General features: G+C 46.8%; 1 protein-coding gene across 2 annotated transcripts in view; it reads right to left on the bottom strand.

The window, feature by feature from the left end:
• Positions 1-13850, bottom strand: part of SIPA1L3 (signal induced proliferation associated 1 like 3) — a 113041-nt gene extending 99191 nt beyond the window's left edge. The window contains exon 1 of one of the 2 annotated variants that reach the window (XM_083159745.1): positions 13734-13850. The gene's annotated coding sequence lies outside the window, so the exon portion shown is untranslated. The remainder of the gene's footprint in view (positions 1-13733) is intronic. The other variant, XM_083159744.1, reaches the window with a different exon arrangement.
• Between the last annotated feature and the right edge of the window lie 2563 nt (positions 13851-16413).

Raw genomic sequence — 16413 nt, 5'->3', positions numbered from 1 at the left:
AACCAAGGGTAGGCAAACCTGATACAGAACATGGATGAAGGGGGATTCGGGCAGCCCACAAACCTTTAAATATTTGATCGATGAAGGACACCAATCTATAATCATACTAGCTGGCCAGAGACCAGCATTAAAAAGCTACATCAAAAGCAGGAAGGAGCTGCAAGTGAAGTATGGTAGGGCCACATGTGGCCCCAAGATCGCCTCTTGCCTGGCACTCCTGTTAAATCATTATATTTATCAAAAAAAATAACAGTTTGGCATGATCATCAAAACCATGCTCATTTTTAAAGTACTTTTTTAAGTATCCATACAGTATGAGTATACCTCAGTTTAACAAACCATCATATCAAAGATAGGGCCAGATGTATCAAGCTTCAAAAAGTGATAAAATGGAAAGTGATGAACAGCCAGCCAATCCGCTCCGGTCATGTTGCAGGCTGGGTTATGAAAAATGAAAGGTAGGAGCTGATTGGCTGGTTGATTATCACACTCCCCATTATCACTTTTTGAAGCTTGATACATCTGGGTCATACTGCTCGTTTGAGCGACGAACAATAGATCGGTAGCAGATTGGTGGCTCTCATTCACATTCAGTCCGGCTTTGCAGCAGTTGATGCAGATATGTACGAGAGATATCGGTGCATCTGAAGGTGTGTATGGGAAACATGCCAACCACCGACACGGACATCACAACTAAGGGGGGCAATTTAAAATGCCTGCCCAGTTGTCATGTCTGGCCCGAAACACTGAGCAGCCGATTGGTGGGTGTGCATTGCTTACCTAATCGCCAATTTGGTTGGCCGCTTTGTCTTTCTAGTCTATTGTCTACTTAACCTTAAATTACATAATGGAACCAGAACAGGTGTATTCAGACATTCTTACCATAATTAGGGGACAATGCAGCGTTTTCCGTGCGCAGTTGTAATGAATGTGCATGATCAGAAGATGATGCATGCAAGTGCTGCTAATGCAGATTCATGCGCATCTACCCTTATGAACAAAGCCGTGCAGCTAGGCTGTAACAAGGGGTTCTGGCATAGTTCAATGAGGCCGGCACAAATACGGATGAAATATACAGCATCTTGTAGGCGGATGTTTGCACCTAGCATAAATCAGGTGCTGTATAATGGTGACAAGTAGCACACCAGGCACAGATGCAGCTGATGCCTGAGACGCCTATACCACTGCATATGGGCGAATATATATATATATATATATACTTTCCCTGCTGTACACTGATTTGAACAATCTCTACCCAGAGAGAGAGAGACACATGAGTTACTGTACAGTGTGTGCTGGGGCTGCTCAGTGATACTCACTGTGATAACAACCCCAATGACAGTTGATAGGACCCTATGTCCAGAATTTCCATATATTCAGCTTCTGGGCTGCCCTCTAGAATCCCTTTCTATACAAAACAGCAGCTGTTGCTCGAGTTCCCATTCCTCACCTTCAGGCCAAAACTGTTAATATCCTCCTGTCATCCGCCTTCATTCCGCTCTAATAGACATCTCTCGCTGAGCGCCAGTCATTTAACCCTTCCCTGCCGCAGGACCAGAGACCTCACCAGCCTCCTACTCCCCTGCTCACACAGATCTATTACCTCCAGCAAAACCATCATGCAGGGTGCTACGTATAAGAACCCACCTGGTCCTTGGCCACACAGCTCACACTCAACACCGGCTGTGAGCTAGTGGTTATATCAGGATCAAAAGAAATATGGCCTGAAGCAAATAGGATACGTCATTAAGGTCGACATGCGTTGTGTCAACCACTGAAGGTCAACATGTTGACCTTCGGACCTTCTCGATCTAAAATAGGTTGACATGGCTAAGGTCTGAAGGTCAGCACAAGCCTTAGGTCGACAATGGGAAGGTCGACAGTCAAAATGTTGACATGGGTTTTCCACTGTACAGACAGAGAATAAAATAGCGGCCAGAGCACAGAGGCACTGTGCCCAAAGCATGGCGGGCCATGCGAGGGGACGCGATACACTTAGACCGTGTCCATGTCGAAATTCGGGTAAAAAAAAGTGAAAAACTCATGTCGACATTTTAGATGTTAAATGTTGACTATCCCATTGTAGACTTAATGCTTGTGTCGACCTCTTAGGTGTCAACCTAAGGCCTATGGACCTTCAGCGGTCGACCCAATGCCCATACCGGATTCAATAAGCCTGCAACACTGCACATTCTTCCAACCCCTAACTATACCACGGTTCCCATCTGAAACGCAGGAACATACTGGGAAAGGTAAACTGCAATAAAGAGTTACAGCCACACAAACCATCTGTGGCAAGGGCCAGCCTCACTATGCACCAGCCCCAACACAGCAACATCATGCTCCAGTTTATCCAGGGCTACCTGCTAGAATTCACAGCCTTTTAATAGACCAAGGTAATAACTTAATTAGGCGAGAGGGTGGTACTTCCTTCTCTGGCAAGGAGAACCAAAGCACTGCAATGATCTCAGCACAACCAGCGAGGGGCGGGGACGGGATCACTTCCAGAAGATCAATCTCTACCTATGGGCCCGGAGATACCTTTCAAGAACAAACACTTCTGTCACTTCAGATTACTTCCCCAGCAGTACGAGCGCTTGGATAACTGTTACTGTATAATAGTCGGTTTAGTGTCACTTTAAAAATGTAATTTCAGTTAAACAGAAAAGCAAACGTAGATATTCAAACCTTAATCTTAAAGTCAACCAAGTACTGTACTAATTCCATGGTGTTCTGTAGAGCTGTACCATGGATGCAACTGCACTGAATATCAGCTGTGTAAACAGGATGGCAGCTCCCATTCATTCCACTAAAACAAATATGCACAGAAATAAATACACAATTAAATTAAATCCCGGTTGCCTTTTAAACTAAAATGACAATTACTCATGAGGTATTTTGTGTATATAGCACGAAAAGAAAAAAAAAATCCCACAAGTTAAAACTCAGAGATTCGCTAAGATCCAAAACTTGCCTCCAGGATGGTTGTGCGGATGGATCACTAACCGCCATCGCAAATCCATACACAATTGGCGAACCATCTAAATATTTTTGGAGTTTGTGCAAATGTGAGTAGTTCTGACTCTTTCTCTAATCTAAGATTGGGACGGGGTGGAAGCGGTCATCGCTGGCGTCACAGACCCTCCTCCAAGTCAGACATCATGGCGTTTACTATCCATACGCAGGTTCCCTCTCTAATTGGCCAATGCCAATCGGTAATCACTTGATTTGCTAAATCTCTAATTATCATTCGAAGCTGAATTAGCCCCATTGTTCATAAACAAATTAATTGGAATGCATATTCAGTGAAGAGTGGAAACCAGAGGGCTATATCACACCATCCGATTTACAAGTCGGGACGGGATTATAATGGGGCCTGTCACATGGTCAGTGCTGCACAGGCAGCTATGGGACTGTTCACACACAGTTTGTAGCTATGCCCAGCCCCTAACCTGACATCATAGGTCATACCCACCCCCAAATTCACACAGCACCAAATCAAAGTGGATGCATGTCAAAGGCACAACTGTCAGGCAAAAAGTCAGACAGACTCTTTTTGCTGTCAAATCTGGAGTGTGTGAAATAGCCCTCAGGATGACAGATAATACTGCATTTACACTGCCCTAAATATCCTGAGTTATTGCACATGAACGTGCAGCAATCCAGGAATTTGTGCAGAGAAAATGCATTCAGATGAAATTACCAGGGTCACGTAACTGGGCATTTAATCCCGGTAGCGATCAGGGTTGAAATCAGATTCAACCAGGCTCGCGGTGCAGTGTAAAGGAGTAACTTCTGCCAACGCATCGGATCAAATGTCACACACATGCAATTTTGGGCCGATTTCACACAATTTAACGGCCAAAGTGCAGAAATCGTGTGGAATTGGCCCAAAAATCGCATAGTGTATGGGGGCCTTTTGCCTTCAAAACCGCATCAATTCTTTTAGGTATACTTGCACACTTGGCAGGGAGGTTGTTCCAAAAACCTTGGAGAAATAACTACGGATCTTCTGAGGATACAGGCTTGCTCAAATCCTTCTGTCTCTTCGTGTAATCCCAAACAGACTCAATGGTGTTGAGAACAGAGCTAGTGGGGGCCATATTAATTATTTCATGAGTCCTTGTTCTTCTTTACGCTGAATAAATTATTATTGACATTGTTGTCCTGCTGCAGATTGAATTTGGAGCCAATCTGATGCCTCCCTGATGGTACTGCATGATGGATTAGTACCCATTTGTATTTCTCAGCATCGAGGACACCTATTAACCCCTGACCAAAGCCCCAACTCCATTTGCGTAAACACAACCAAAAACTTGCAAGGAACCTCCACCATGCAACACTTGATTGCATTAAAGCCCTTCCCCAAACTGCCTTCTGTTAATGTCCAACATTGTTCTGCACCCCAGTTCCATGTTTTCATGCATAATTAAGTCTCTTGTTTTGACATTGAAGGTATGGCATTTTGGTAGAAATTCTTCTATGAAGATCACTTATGGCCAGACCATTAGTTTGGTCTAGCTGCTGAGCGTGGCTACACTAGATTATAAAAAACGTGATTAAAACGATCAACTGAATATTGCCCCATCACTGTAGTTGGGAGATTGGGCTTGATAAACAATTAAATACAGCTCGGTGTGCGTTTCATCTGATGGTCTTGGCCAATCACCACATCTATCGTCCTCGAGGTTGCCCATTTCTTCTTCTTCAAAACAGCACATCTTGAAACCACAGATTGCTTTGAAATCTTTGCCTGGGAGAGACCTTGCTGATGCAGTATGTGTACTGCAGTATGCAGTATAAATAAACACCTTGTGTCTTAGCGCCTGTGCTTAGTTTTGCCATGGAGTATGAACTGTTACATGAAACGTTCTTTTGCAACCTCACCTTTGTAGCAGAGTTTGTCTGTTCCTTTCCCAGTGTTAAGCCTTCTACACAGCTGTTTCTGTTAATGACTGTTTTAACCTACATATGAAAATGATGATTACTATCACCTGCTTGGTATGATTGGTTAAATCATACACTTGACTATTATCCCAGAAAATCACTGACCTTCTGCAATTGTACCTAGAAGAATTCATGCTGTTTTGAAGGCAAATAAATGGTGGTCACACCAAATAATGTTTTATTTAGATTTCTCTTATGTTCATTCAAAATGCATTTTTTTTTAACTGATACAAATAAACAATTTAGACTCGTATTTGTGAAAGCATTCTTGCTTTGCAGCATTTTTCCCACATATTCCAAACATTTGGATACACGCTGAAGCAAACCAGCAGTGGTGGCGAAAGACACTCAGGAAAGATAACATTGGACAGACTACATCTGAATACCATTCTGATGGTCCATTCGTAAGAACACCTCTGAGGTATACCATCTATACCAGGCATGTCCAACGTTGGCCCTCCAGATGTTGTGAAACTACACATCCCAGCATGCTTTGCAATAGTTTTAGCATTCTCTAATAGCAAAACTGTGGCAAAGCATGCTGGGATGTGTAGTTTCACAAAATCTGGAGGGCCAACATTGGACATGCCTGATCTATACCTTTATTTAGATGTTTGTATTTCCGCCCTGAAAGATAGACGGGACCAATTGTATACCATAACCTAATTTCGTCCAAGCTTGTAGTGGTTTAACGCAATGGTTCTCAACTTCGGTCCTCAAGTACGCCCAGAAGTTCACATTATCCAGGTCACCCTGCAGGTGCATAGGTGCACTCATTATTTACTGACATTTTAAAAGATCCACAAGTGGAGCTAATTACGTCACTTGCAATTCTGTGTGGAGACCCGGTTTAAGGAACCCTTGATGAAGTCTTTGAGATGAAACGTAGGGTACAGTACAAAAATAGCTAGATCGCATAAGGTGGTATCTCTATTAATAATGATGTAAATGAACCTATTGCTGTATCTTGAAAACAAAAGTGATATTGTGTTTTAAAATGAAATGTTTTACATTATTAATCACTTTTTATTGTTTATACACACACACACACACTTGTTAAATAACATAAGATTCTAGAAAAGCAACTCTATACTTACAAACCCCATCTTCTGCTCACTTGTATATATTGTGACCATCAATAAAACTAATGTTATTATAAAATAAACAGTTATGCAAAACTAGGGTAATTTTGACCTTCGCCCAGCCCCATCACCTACACTGCAGCACGTAACCACAGACCAACAGAACAATGCGTGCTCCAGACTGGAGACAACTTTACAATGACACCACTGTATTAGAGATCAGTACTTAGCAGCAGGTGTCTGAACAGGTAGAACGGGTTAAATGTTCAGAGGCACATACGTTAGCTATTTCGGATCCCCATGTACAAAGTTTGCATAGCCCCCCTTCCTCTCTTTCCCATTGAGCAGTGCTTGTGTTTTGGTCTCTGTTGCTGCAATGTTTGTGAGACAATGACAAGTGTCACAATGTGTAGGTGCAAAGTGACAGCTACTGTATACAGACACAGCACAGAGGGGAAAGCAGGAGAGAGGAATAATAGAGTGACTGAAGGGAGAATAATTGAATGAGGGGGCAGGACAAGGTTGTGAGGTGAAGAGGTCCAGGAGGTGAGGAGGAAAGGGAAATAATAAAAAGGAGAGATTAGGAGATAGAAGAGGAAAGTGCAGGAAAGGAGTATTCAGAGTACAAACAGAGCTGGCACAGAAGAGACTGTGAAAGGGGATGAAGGGAAACTCCTGGGGGAAAAGACAAAACAATGTAGAGGCTGCAACAAAGAATGAATTCAGCTGTTTGTGTTGAGTCTGAAAGTTGAGAGAGGTTGATAACAGGGGCTGTACTAACTGCTGGGGACAGAAAAGGGTGGGGAGGGAGGGGGTGCACTGAAAGGTCTACATTGTCTAGGTAGACAGTCAATAGGTCGACACAGACAAACATGGAAAAGTGTGATACATGAAAAGGTTGACATGAGTTACACTGGGGTTTTTTTCCCAATGTTGGCACAAACCCCCGATTAGTGGAGTGCGTACGCATGGATGGTAAATTATTAAAGTCTAAAAATTGTGAACTCATGTAGACTTTTTCATGTGTCAACCATTGTCAGGTCATCCTTTTTCTTCTGTCAACCTATTGCATGGCAACCGAGACACTGTATACCAGGGGTTGCCAAACCTGTCCTCAGGATCTGAGGTCATGGGCCTCAGGCCACCTGTGGATCTATACTAGGAATGAATGCAGCAGGTTTGACTATGTTTTTGGAAAACATGGACCGCTGGTAGCTCTCGAGGACCGGTTTGGCCACCCCTGCTGTATACCTTTCAACCACTTCCCGAAAAGGCTAGATGGATGAGTGTTTCAAAGATGGGGTTTGCCGATTTATCCAAGGTGTGCAGGGAGGACTGGGCTGTGCCCATATATACCATAATATAGGTAAATGTAATAAACGTTGATATGGGAGGGAATATCAGAGCATGTTATGTGCGTGGATACCGCTTCCCCTCATGGTTTACACCAGCCGTGTGTTCAATGACAGGGTTGCCATGTACGCCGATATGCGGGGTCGAGGTATAATCGGTCAGGGACGACACCTAAAGCTCTAAAGCTATCGATTGCGACAGCTGCAGGTGTCATTGATCATACACCACAGCAGCAAGGCCATCTTAACAGTACTGTAGGCCCTGGGCAAAGCAATGTATTAAGGCCCCTACCCAACCATTAACTGTATTTGATTTTACAACAAATGTTAACATGTCCCTCCTGCAGTCTTGCACCTTCTGTCCAATTGCTTCCATACAACCAATGTGTCAGCACTCTGATTGGTAGATAACCCAAGCCATCCACCATCAACATGTTCATGGCCAATCAATGTCTGACTGCAGGTTGTGAAGCAGGAAGAGAATGTTTCATTCTGATTGGTTGAAGAGAATGCTGCCTTGCTACTCCGATGTCCTCTACTGCCTCCCAAATAGCTCAGGAGCAGATGCTCGCAGCCCAATCTGCCCCAGCTTTTGGAGGCCTTTCTTGGGTGATTTTGGAGGCCCGTAAGCCCAACTGCTTTTCCCCCAGGCAGCTACCTGTATCCTAGTCAATTCCTCATTACCGTAACCCGCACCCCGTCCCAATCATATAGTCATGTATCTATAATTGCCTCTTATGTATGGTTATTGTTGGTCCGATGTAAGGAACTGCATGTTTTGTAATGTCACAGTGAGTGGTAGTTATCAGAAACAAATTCCTGTTTATTATGTTTTCGTATTGGAACACCTGGCAATAAACTGATTCTAAATCCTTAAGATGGCCCTGCACAGCAGGAAAAGTTATGTCCCTGCCTGTGGCGGGTGCCGGCTTTGGACTACTCAGGACATCTCCCCCCACAGACTAATCTCTGCTTGATAAATAACAGCTGGAATCTGATTGGGTACTGTTGGTAACACAAGTAAATAAAATAGTACCCCCAACCTGCGCTGCTGCATTGGGCTTCTTACACCAAAAATAAAGGTGCACAAGAACACCAGCACACAGTGAAGGCAATAATAATGGCTTAGTGACAGGGACATCTGGCAGGGAAAGATTATAATCATGGGGGTGGGGGTTGGCTAGACAAGACTACAACTCCCACAATCCCCCAGAGAAGAGTCATGGCCAAGACAAGCAGCTGTCTGAAAAGGGCAAGGAGGCGATTTAACTGGCAGGCCAGAGCTGTCGGCATCTGTGTCTTATTACCATATAACTGTATTACATCCCATCATTGCAGCTTCTTTCAGACCAGTCCACTGTTAGGGGGCTTCTCATATGGCAAAAGTTGGGGGTGTAATAATAAAATAATAAAAATCAATGAATGGATTCCTAAAGATCTCGGTACAGTTGTCGCATTCTAAAGTTTAAACGCCGAGTTACGAATGCTAGAACACAGGATGCGCTATTTGTCACGCATTGCCGCACGCACACAAGGCCAACAGATTGCATTGCTAAAAGCGCAACACGTTTAAGAGAGCATGGGAATGTCATTAAGCCACAGCCTTCTGCCCCCGTTCATTTTCATGCATTTTTACTGATTTTCTCATATATGAGAGAGCGAGCACCAAACGTGAGCTAATTAATAATCTGATTAACTGCCATGATTTCAGCTATGACATTCTCCAACATGAATAGAAGGGCAGCTGTGAGGTGGGAGACAGTCTACATGAGAGCGAGCACTGGCCTTCTGTGTAAACTAACAAAAAGCATTAAAATGGCATTTATTGCTGCACGGAGCTGCACACACAAACCTACAATTAGTCAGATCCATGGACGTCACTGTGCAGATCCTCTCCCACACAGTGATAGCATTAGGAAGACTGATTCAGTGAGAGGAGAAAGCTTCCTATACTGTACATTGCACAGGTTAATTGCACAATAATGGTATCCCACACACAGTGCACATAGACCTCAGACCAGGAAAGTCCTGAGTGGGCATGGGTAGCATACAGATGTATATACATGTGTATAGGCCTTTGTATGCCGACTTTAACTTCTCATTGCCCGTATCATGCTGCAAATTCATCCCTTGCACCAATACTAAAGCATTAGTAATGCTGGCTTTTATGTCCACAAGACACCTATTTTTTTCTGTGTCTTGGGCCTGACTCATATAGTCGAATGTATTTGCAGCTGCTATCCTGTAAGCAGCGGATACAGGAAAATATGCATGTGACCCAACGGCGTGATGGGTCGTAGAGTTTTCACAATGGACAGCTATAAATCAGGCCCCTTATCTATCATTGTGAAAACTCTGTGATCCACCAGGCAACAGCCCTGCACTGCAAACGTATCATGTGTAACACATCAACATTGCCAGGCCCCCACCTGTCACAAGCACCTCTGGAATTACCCGACCGCCACCTCTGTCAGGTGCACCTCAACGTTACCTGTCACAAGTATCTTATTTTACCAGACCTCTATTGGTCCCAAGCACCTCAGCATTACAGGATGTCCGCCAGGGCCAAGCACCTCAGCATTACAGGATGTCCGCCAGGGCCAAGCACCTCAGCATTACAGGATGTCCGCCAGGGCCAAGCACCTCAGCATTACAGGATGTCCGCCAGGGCCAAGCACCTCAGCATTACAGGATGTCCGCCAGGGCCAAGCACCTCAGCATTACAGGATGTCCGCCAGGGCCAAGCACCTCAGCATTACAGGATGTCCGCCAGGGCCAAGCACCTCAACATTACAGGATGTCCGCCAGGGCCAAGCACCTCAGCATTACAGGATGTCCGCCAGGGCCAAGCACCTCAGCATTACAGGATGTCCGCCAGGGCCAAGCACCTCAGCATTACAGGATGTCCGCCAGGGCCAAGCACCTCAGCATTACAGGATGTCCGCCAGGGCCAAGCACCTCAGCATTACAGGATGTCCGCCAGGGCCAAGCACCTCAGCATTACAGGATGTCCGCCAGGGCCAAGCACCTCAGCATTACAGGATGTCCGCCAGGGCCAAGCACCTCAGCATTACAGGATGTCGGCCAGGGCCAAGCACCTCAGCATTACAGGATGTCGGCCAGGGCCAAGCACCTCAGCATTACAGGATGTCGGCCAGGGCCAAGCACCTCAGCATTACAGGATGTCGGCCAGTGCCAAGTACCTCAGCATTACAGGATGTCGGCCAGTGCCAAGCACCTCAGCATTACAGAATGTCCACCCGTGCCAAGCACCTCAACATTACAGGATGTCCACCAGTGCCAAGCACCTCAGCATTATGCCGTGTTCTCACTGCGAGTGAGAAAGACACGGCTTTTACCCGGCATAAAAATGCCGGGGACTGACGCGCTGGACCCCCGTTCTCACTGCAAGGTAAATTCCCGGGTGAAGAAGTTCTACACGGGAATTTGCCTTTAAGCACGGGATTTTCGGCAGTGTGAATGGGTCAACCCGTGTCTGCATATCCGGATCTCAGACACGGGTAAAAAGAAGGGTTTTACCCTTTTATGAATTCCGGATATGCAACCCGTTCACACTGCCAAAAATCCTGTGTTAAAAGGAAAATTCCCAGGTCTGCATGCTAGACCCGGGAATTTGGCTGCAGTGAGAACAGGGTATTACAGGATGTCCACCAGTGCCAAGCACCTCAGCATTACAGGATGTCCGCCAGGGCCAAGCACCTCACCATTACAGGATGTCCGCCAGTACCAAGCACCTCAGCATTACAGGATGTCGGCCAGTGCCAAGCACCTCAGCATTACAGGATGTCGGCCAGTGCCAAGCACCTCAGCATTACAAGATGTCCGCCAGTGCCAAGCACCTCAGCATTACAAGATGTCCGCCAGTGCCAAGCACCTCAGCATTACAAGATGTCCGCCAGTGCCAAGCACCTCAGCATTACAAGATGTCCGCCAGTGCCAAGCACCTCAGCATTACAGGATGTCCGCCAGTTCCAAGCACCTCAGCATTACAGGATGTCCGCCAGTGCCAAGCACCTCAGCATTACAGGATGTCCGCCAGTGCCAAGCACCTCAGCATTACAGGATGTCCACCAGTGCCAAGCACCTCAGCATTACAGGATGTCCACCAGTGCCAAGCACCTCAGCATTACAGGATGTCCACCAGTGCAAAGCACCTCAGCATTACAGGATGTCCGCCAGTGCCAAGCACCTCAGCATTACAGGATGTCCGCCAGTGCCAAGCACCTCAAGCATCTAAGTATTACCAGACCTTCACTTGTCACAAGTACCTTAACATTACCAGATCCCCCAACTGTGATAAATAGATCAACGTTACCATGCATGCACCATTAACTGCCATTAAAAACTAAAGAAATATACTGGGCATTAGCTAAACCTGTCATAACCACCGGATGCTACTATTGTTACTATCATCATTATTTATAGACCTGTATGGTTTAATATTTTATTAGCAGTTCTCACTATGCTGACTGTCTTCCACCTGTGTGTAATTAACAATAATTGCTACAATTTAATACCAAGTAGCGCAAGCAATTACCAAACGACAGCACATGTGCACAGTCCGCAGTGGGCATGCACAAGCTGTCTGTGCGATGACAACCATCGCTGACCGTTCGTAAGTTGAGTGACAGGCGCCGGGCTTTTGGGGGCTGCACACCAGCATTTTCTGAGAGTACCCCGGAAAACGCAGGTGTTGCCCGGACGTTGGGAGGGAAGGCTACCTCCTTCTTCCAATAGCCATCGCAGAATCAAGTCAGTCTAGACCACAGGTTCTCAAACTCGGTCCACACAGTACATGTTTTGCAGGTCTCCTCGCAGAATCAAGTGAAATAATTAGCTCCACCTGTGGATCTTTTAAAATGTGTCAGTCAGTAATGAGTGCACCTGTCGGGTGACTGGAAAACGTGAACTGTGTGGGGTCCTGAGGACCGAGTTTGAGAACCACTGGTCTAGACCTACTCGGCGTCTGCACACGGGGATACACCATTCAATGGTGAGTGATTGCGAATGATTTTTTTCCCTTTGTGCACAGCTGCAAACGTATTCGCAGCCGTGGGTAGGGTGAGACTATGGCAGGCCCAGCGTCTACCTGATGGTTGGGCTCCGAAGAATCACAGCCTAGGGATCAGGTCTGAATGACCCCCAGTGTTTCCTAATCTCCTGTGCCCCAGACCAGGTTACTATCCTGCATCTACTAGTACCCCAGATCTCCTAATTCCTGCACCAGCTACTATACCCTTATCTCCTGTACCCCCAAAACTCATCAATCCCGCACCAGTAACTACCCCCTCAGCTCTTGTATCCGGAGAGGTTACCTGCATTCTTGTAGTGCTCCCTCACCTTCTGTATCCTCTATCATCCTCATTCATGCACCAGTTGTTGTACCGTTCTCTCAGAACCCCCAGATATTCTCCATATATCTGCACCAGTGATTTGTCCTCATCTCCAGTCGCCCTAGATTTCCACCTCGTTGATGGACCAGTTACAGTCAAAAACCTAATGTACCCCCAGACAGCCTCTTTATTCCAGCAATAGATTTTGAACTTCTGTACCCCAAATATTAACCTCATTCCTGCACGTTAATATCCCCGCATCCATGTGTGTACCCCCTTAAGATAGCCACCTCATTCCTGCACCATAGTCTGTTACATCATCTCCTGCACCCCCAGATCCTCTCATCATTCCTGCACCAGTATCTGTTACCTCATCTCCTGCACCCCCAGATCCTCTCATCATTCCTGCACCGCGGTCTGTACCCAAATCCCCAATAAACCCTGCACAAGGGACCATTTCCTCATCTCCTGCACCCCCAAATCCCCTTCATTCCTGCTCAGAGGGGTATTCCCTCATTTCCTGCACCTCCAGACCTTCTGCTCAATCCTTCACCAGGGACTGTACCTTCATCCCCAGATCCCCTCCTCACTCCTGCAACCCCAGATCCCCTCCTCACTCCTGCACCAGTCACTACGAACCCAGCAATCCTCCCACACAATGCGAATCCCGATTTCTGCCCGCTGATACTAATCACCAGTCACTGCCGCACACATCACACAGGGAACTGCAGCTTCATGACGGTAACCCCGATATCCCCCCACAAAGGTGCACACTGCCCGCCCGCACCTCACCACACCATGACAACTCATTTCTCCCAAGGGAATTACACCGCGGTCCCTGCCACCAGCTGGTGACACCCGGGAGCTGCCTGCTCACGGGCAGGAAGATTGTTTCTGTCCACTCCTCATACAAGCATTTGCCGGCTCCGGGCACTTATAGTCCTCCAGCACACAGTCTGCCGCACTTCCCTCAAGTTTACCCCGTTTCCAGCACTTACCGGCTGCGGCTTGCCCCCAACTCCACTCTCCGGCTCTCCTCCGGGTCCCTGCTGCATGCACCTTCCCTTACCACACAGCGACACTACTAGTCCCGCCCACCACCGCGCCACTCCCCCCGCCTCTGCTCTGACCGAATAACTCCTGCCCACTCCCAACATGGCCGCCCGCATCCTGCCAACCAGTGTACGTCACGCCAACCTCGGCTTTTTCTACAATAACTTTATTAACAGCAGCTTCTGTGTAAAGTATGTAACTGCCAAAAATACCGTCTACAAAATAACAGTCTGGTGTAAATTTACTCAGATGGGAGCTCTAATTGGAGCATAGCTCTATGTTGTCCATAGCAACCAATTAAATTGGGCAACATCCCATATATTATAGAACTCCCATTTTAGTATTTTTACCCCAGAGGATTCATATACACATTTAATCAGATACAGAATATTGGCATACATGAGAATTTTGTGTACTTGTGTATTTTCACGGCGCCCGATATATCGGATGTGATATCGGGCGATATATTGAAGCGATCCGAACCGAGTTTTGACCTGTTCATAATGATTTTATATAGTGTGACAAGCGCAGTAATCCGCTTCCCCTCGCGAGGCTCGCTACGCTCATGCTCAGTGGCTACGCTACGCTCAGGCACGCTTTGGGCTCGGTGACTCGCGCACGCCACACTATATAAAATCACCTCCATGCATAGTGGAGAGTGGGGTTATGAACAGGTCAAAAATCGGTTCGGATTGCATCGATATATCGACCGATATCACATCCGATATATTGGCCGATATCTCATCTGATTTATCGGGCGCCGTGAAAATACACAAGTACCGAATTTTTAAAAAAAAATATTGATAGTCAAATTTGTTTGCTTTAAAACTAAATAGTCACACAATAACAGTAACATAATAAATTCACCATTCAATGATGGTCGCCAGGTAACCTAACTGCATACCTCCCAACTGTCCTGATCACAGCAGGTCATTGTTAACAATACAATGTCATCTAATGTGTACCCAACAATACATACCTAAGTTCCAACAGTCCCGATTCCAGTGGGAACATCCTGGTTTTTGGGGACGTTCACGCGTCCCGCCCGAGGCCGGCAGTGTCCTGCGGCAGGTGGGTGGAGGGGCTGTTGGGAGACCCCCTGTCATCTGCTGAGCAGCGCTGAATAAACGCTTCTGTTCCTGCAGCCAGAGGGGCTCACAGAGCCGCTAGCCATGCCCCCACAGCATCAAAATGGGCGAGTGGCCTCACAGGAAGATGCAAGTATAGGCCACACCCCTTAACAGCTAGATACGCCCCTAATTTCAGTCGCACACCTGTGTCCCTCTTCTAAGAGCCAGAATGTTGGGCGGTATGAACAATATAGTGCAGGGGGAACCGCTTACCACATACTGTACATACATACATACATACATACATACATACATACATACTTAAGCCCCCAATACACTATGCAACTTCTCCACGGGTAGAAGTCGCATGCGATGCCCCTTCCAGGGCAGCAGTATCACATATGATATATCATATGCGGTCCTTTTGCATACTATATATCGTATGCATTCCCGTTCCTTGCTGCTATGAGGCTGTCCGAGTCAGAGGCCAGATGTACAGCATGTCCGATCTCCAACTCTGATTCGGTGTGCAGAGGTTAGCGCATTGGAACGGATGTCAGACACGTGTGATTTGGACACTTTTCACCCGATTTCTTGGTTCGATCTATCAGAATCGTGTGAAAAGTGGCCAAATCACACTAGTGTATGGCCAGCATTAGCCCTGCCACACTATTCCTTTAAACCGGGACACTTATAAATTCACACAAGGCTCTCTCACGTCCCCATCTGACGGAGTTCACCGTCAGTCCCCTCCCCGTCACTGTCCACAGGTCCCCACCACCTCCCCGCACTACCCCCCCCCCCCAACCCTGCCCCTCTCCCTGAAGCTGACACTTGCGGGTCCCAGTCAGATGGAGCACCTCTCCGCTGGCGATTGCCAGCAGGGGCATTCTGGCAAGCCCCGGCGGTGGCTGAGAGGCGCTACATCTGTTCTTCTCACTTTGGCTATAGATGTTTTACTGCAGCTTAGATTTTTCATGTGAATCCTGGAAGTAATAGTAATTCACTGATAACCAGGACCTACAAACCTCCTGGAAAGGGCATCGGCATTGAGGTGCTGTTTTCCCAGACCTCAAACTTAAATGTCTTTAAGGCCAAAAAACAGCGGGTCAAACGAGCAATCGCCTCGTTGTTCGTGTGCATCCACTGTAACACTGTAAGGGTGCATGATTTGTGACCAACAAAAATTCTTGTCCGAAAAGATAATATTTTAAGAACTCCACTGCCCACTTATACCCCTTTTAGACCAAAACGCCTGGTCGCACCCGGCTTTTTAGACCCTGGTTGAAGCCGGGTGCGACCCGGCATTTAGGGGCATTTACACCGGACGGGCTTAAATGCCCGCACTCCCCTCCCGCCCTTCCCGGCGCTTGAAGATGACAGCGCGATGTCATCTTCAAGCGCCGATCGACGCCGCTGTACCCGGAAGGTAAGTTGCTAGGCTGCCCCCAGTCCCCGCGCGCACCCCCCCGCCATTGGACAGGAGGTGAATGGATGCCGCACACAGCTGTGTTCTACCCAGGTCAGGACCTGGGTAGAAGTCCCGTGTAAAGGG

This window comes from Crinia signifera, chromosome 9 (genome assembly GCF_055691185.1).
Source record: "Crinia signifera chromosome 9, ASM5569118v1, whole genome shotgun sequence".
In the NCBI taxonomy this organism is placed as follows: Eukaryota; Metazoa; Chordata; class Amphibia; order Anura; family Myobatrachidae; genus Crinia; species Crinia signifera.
This window is presented reverse-complemented; position numbering and strand designations above follow the sequence as displayed.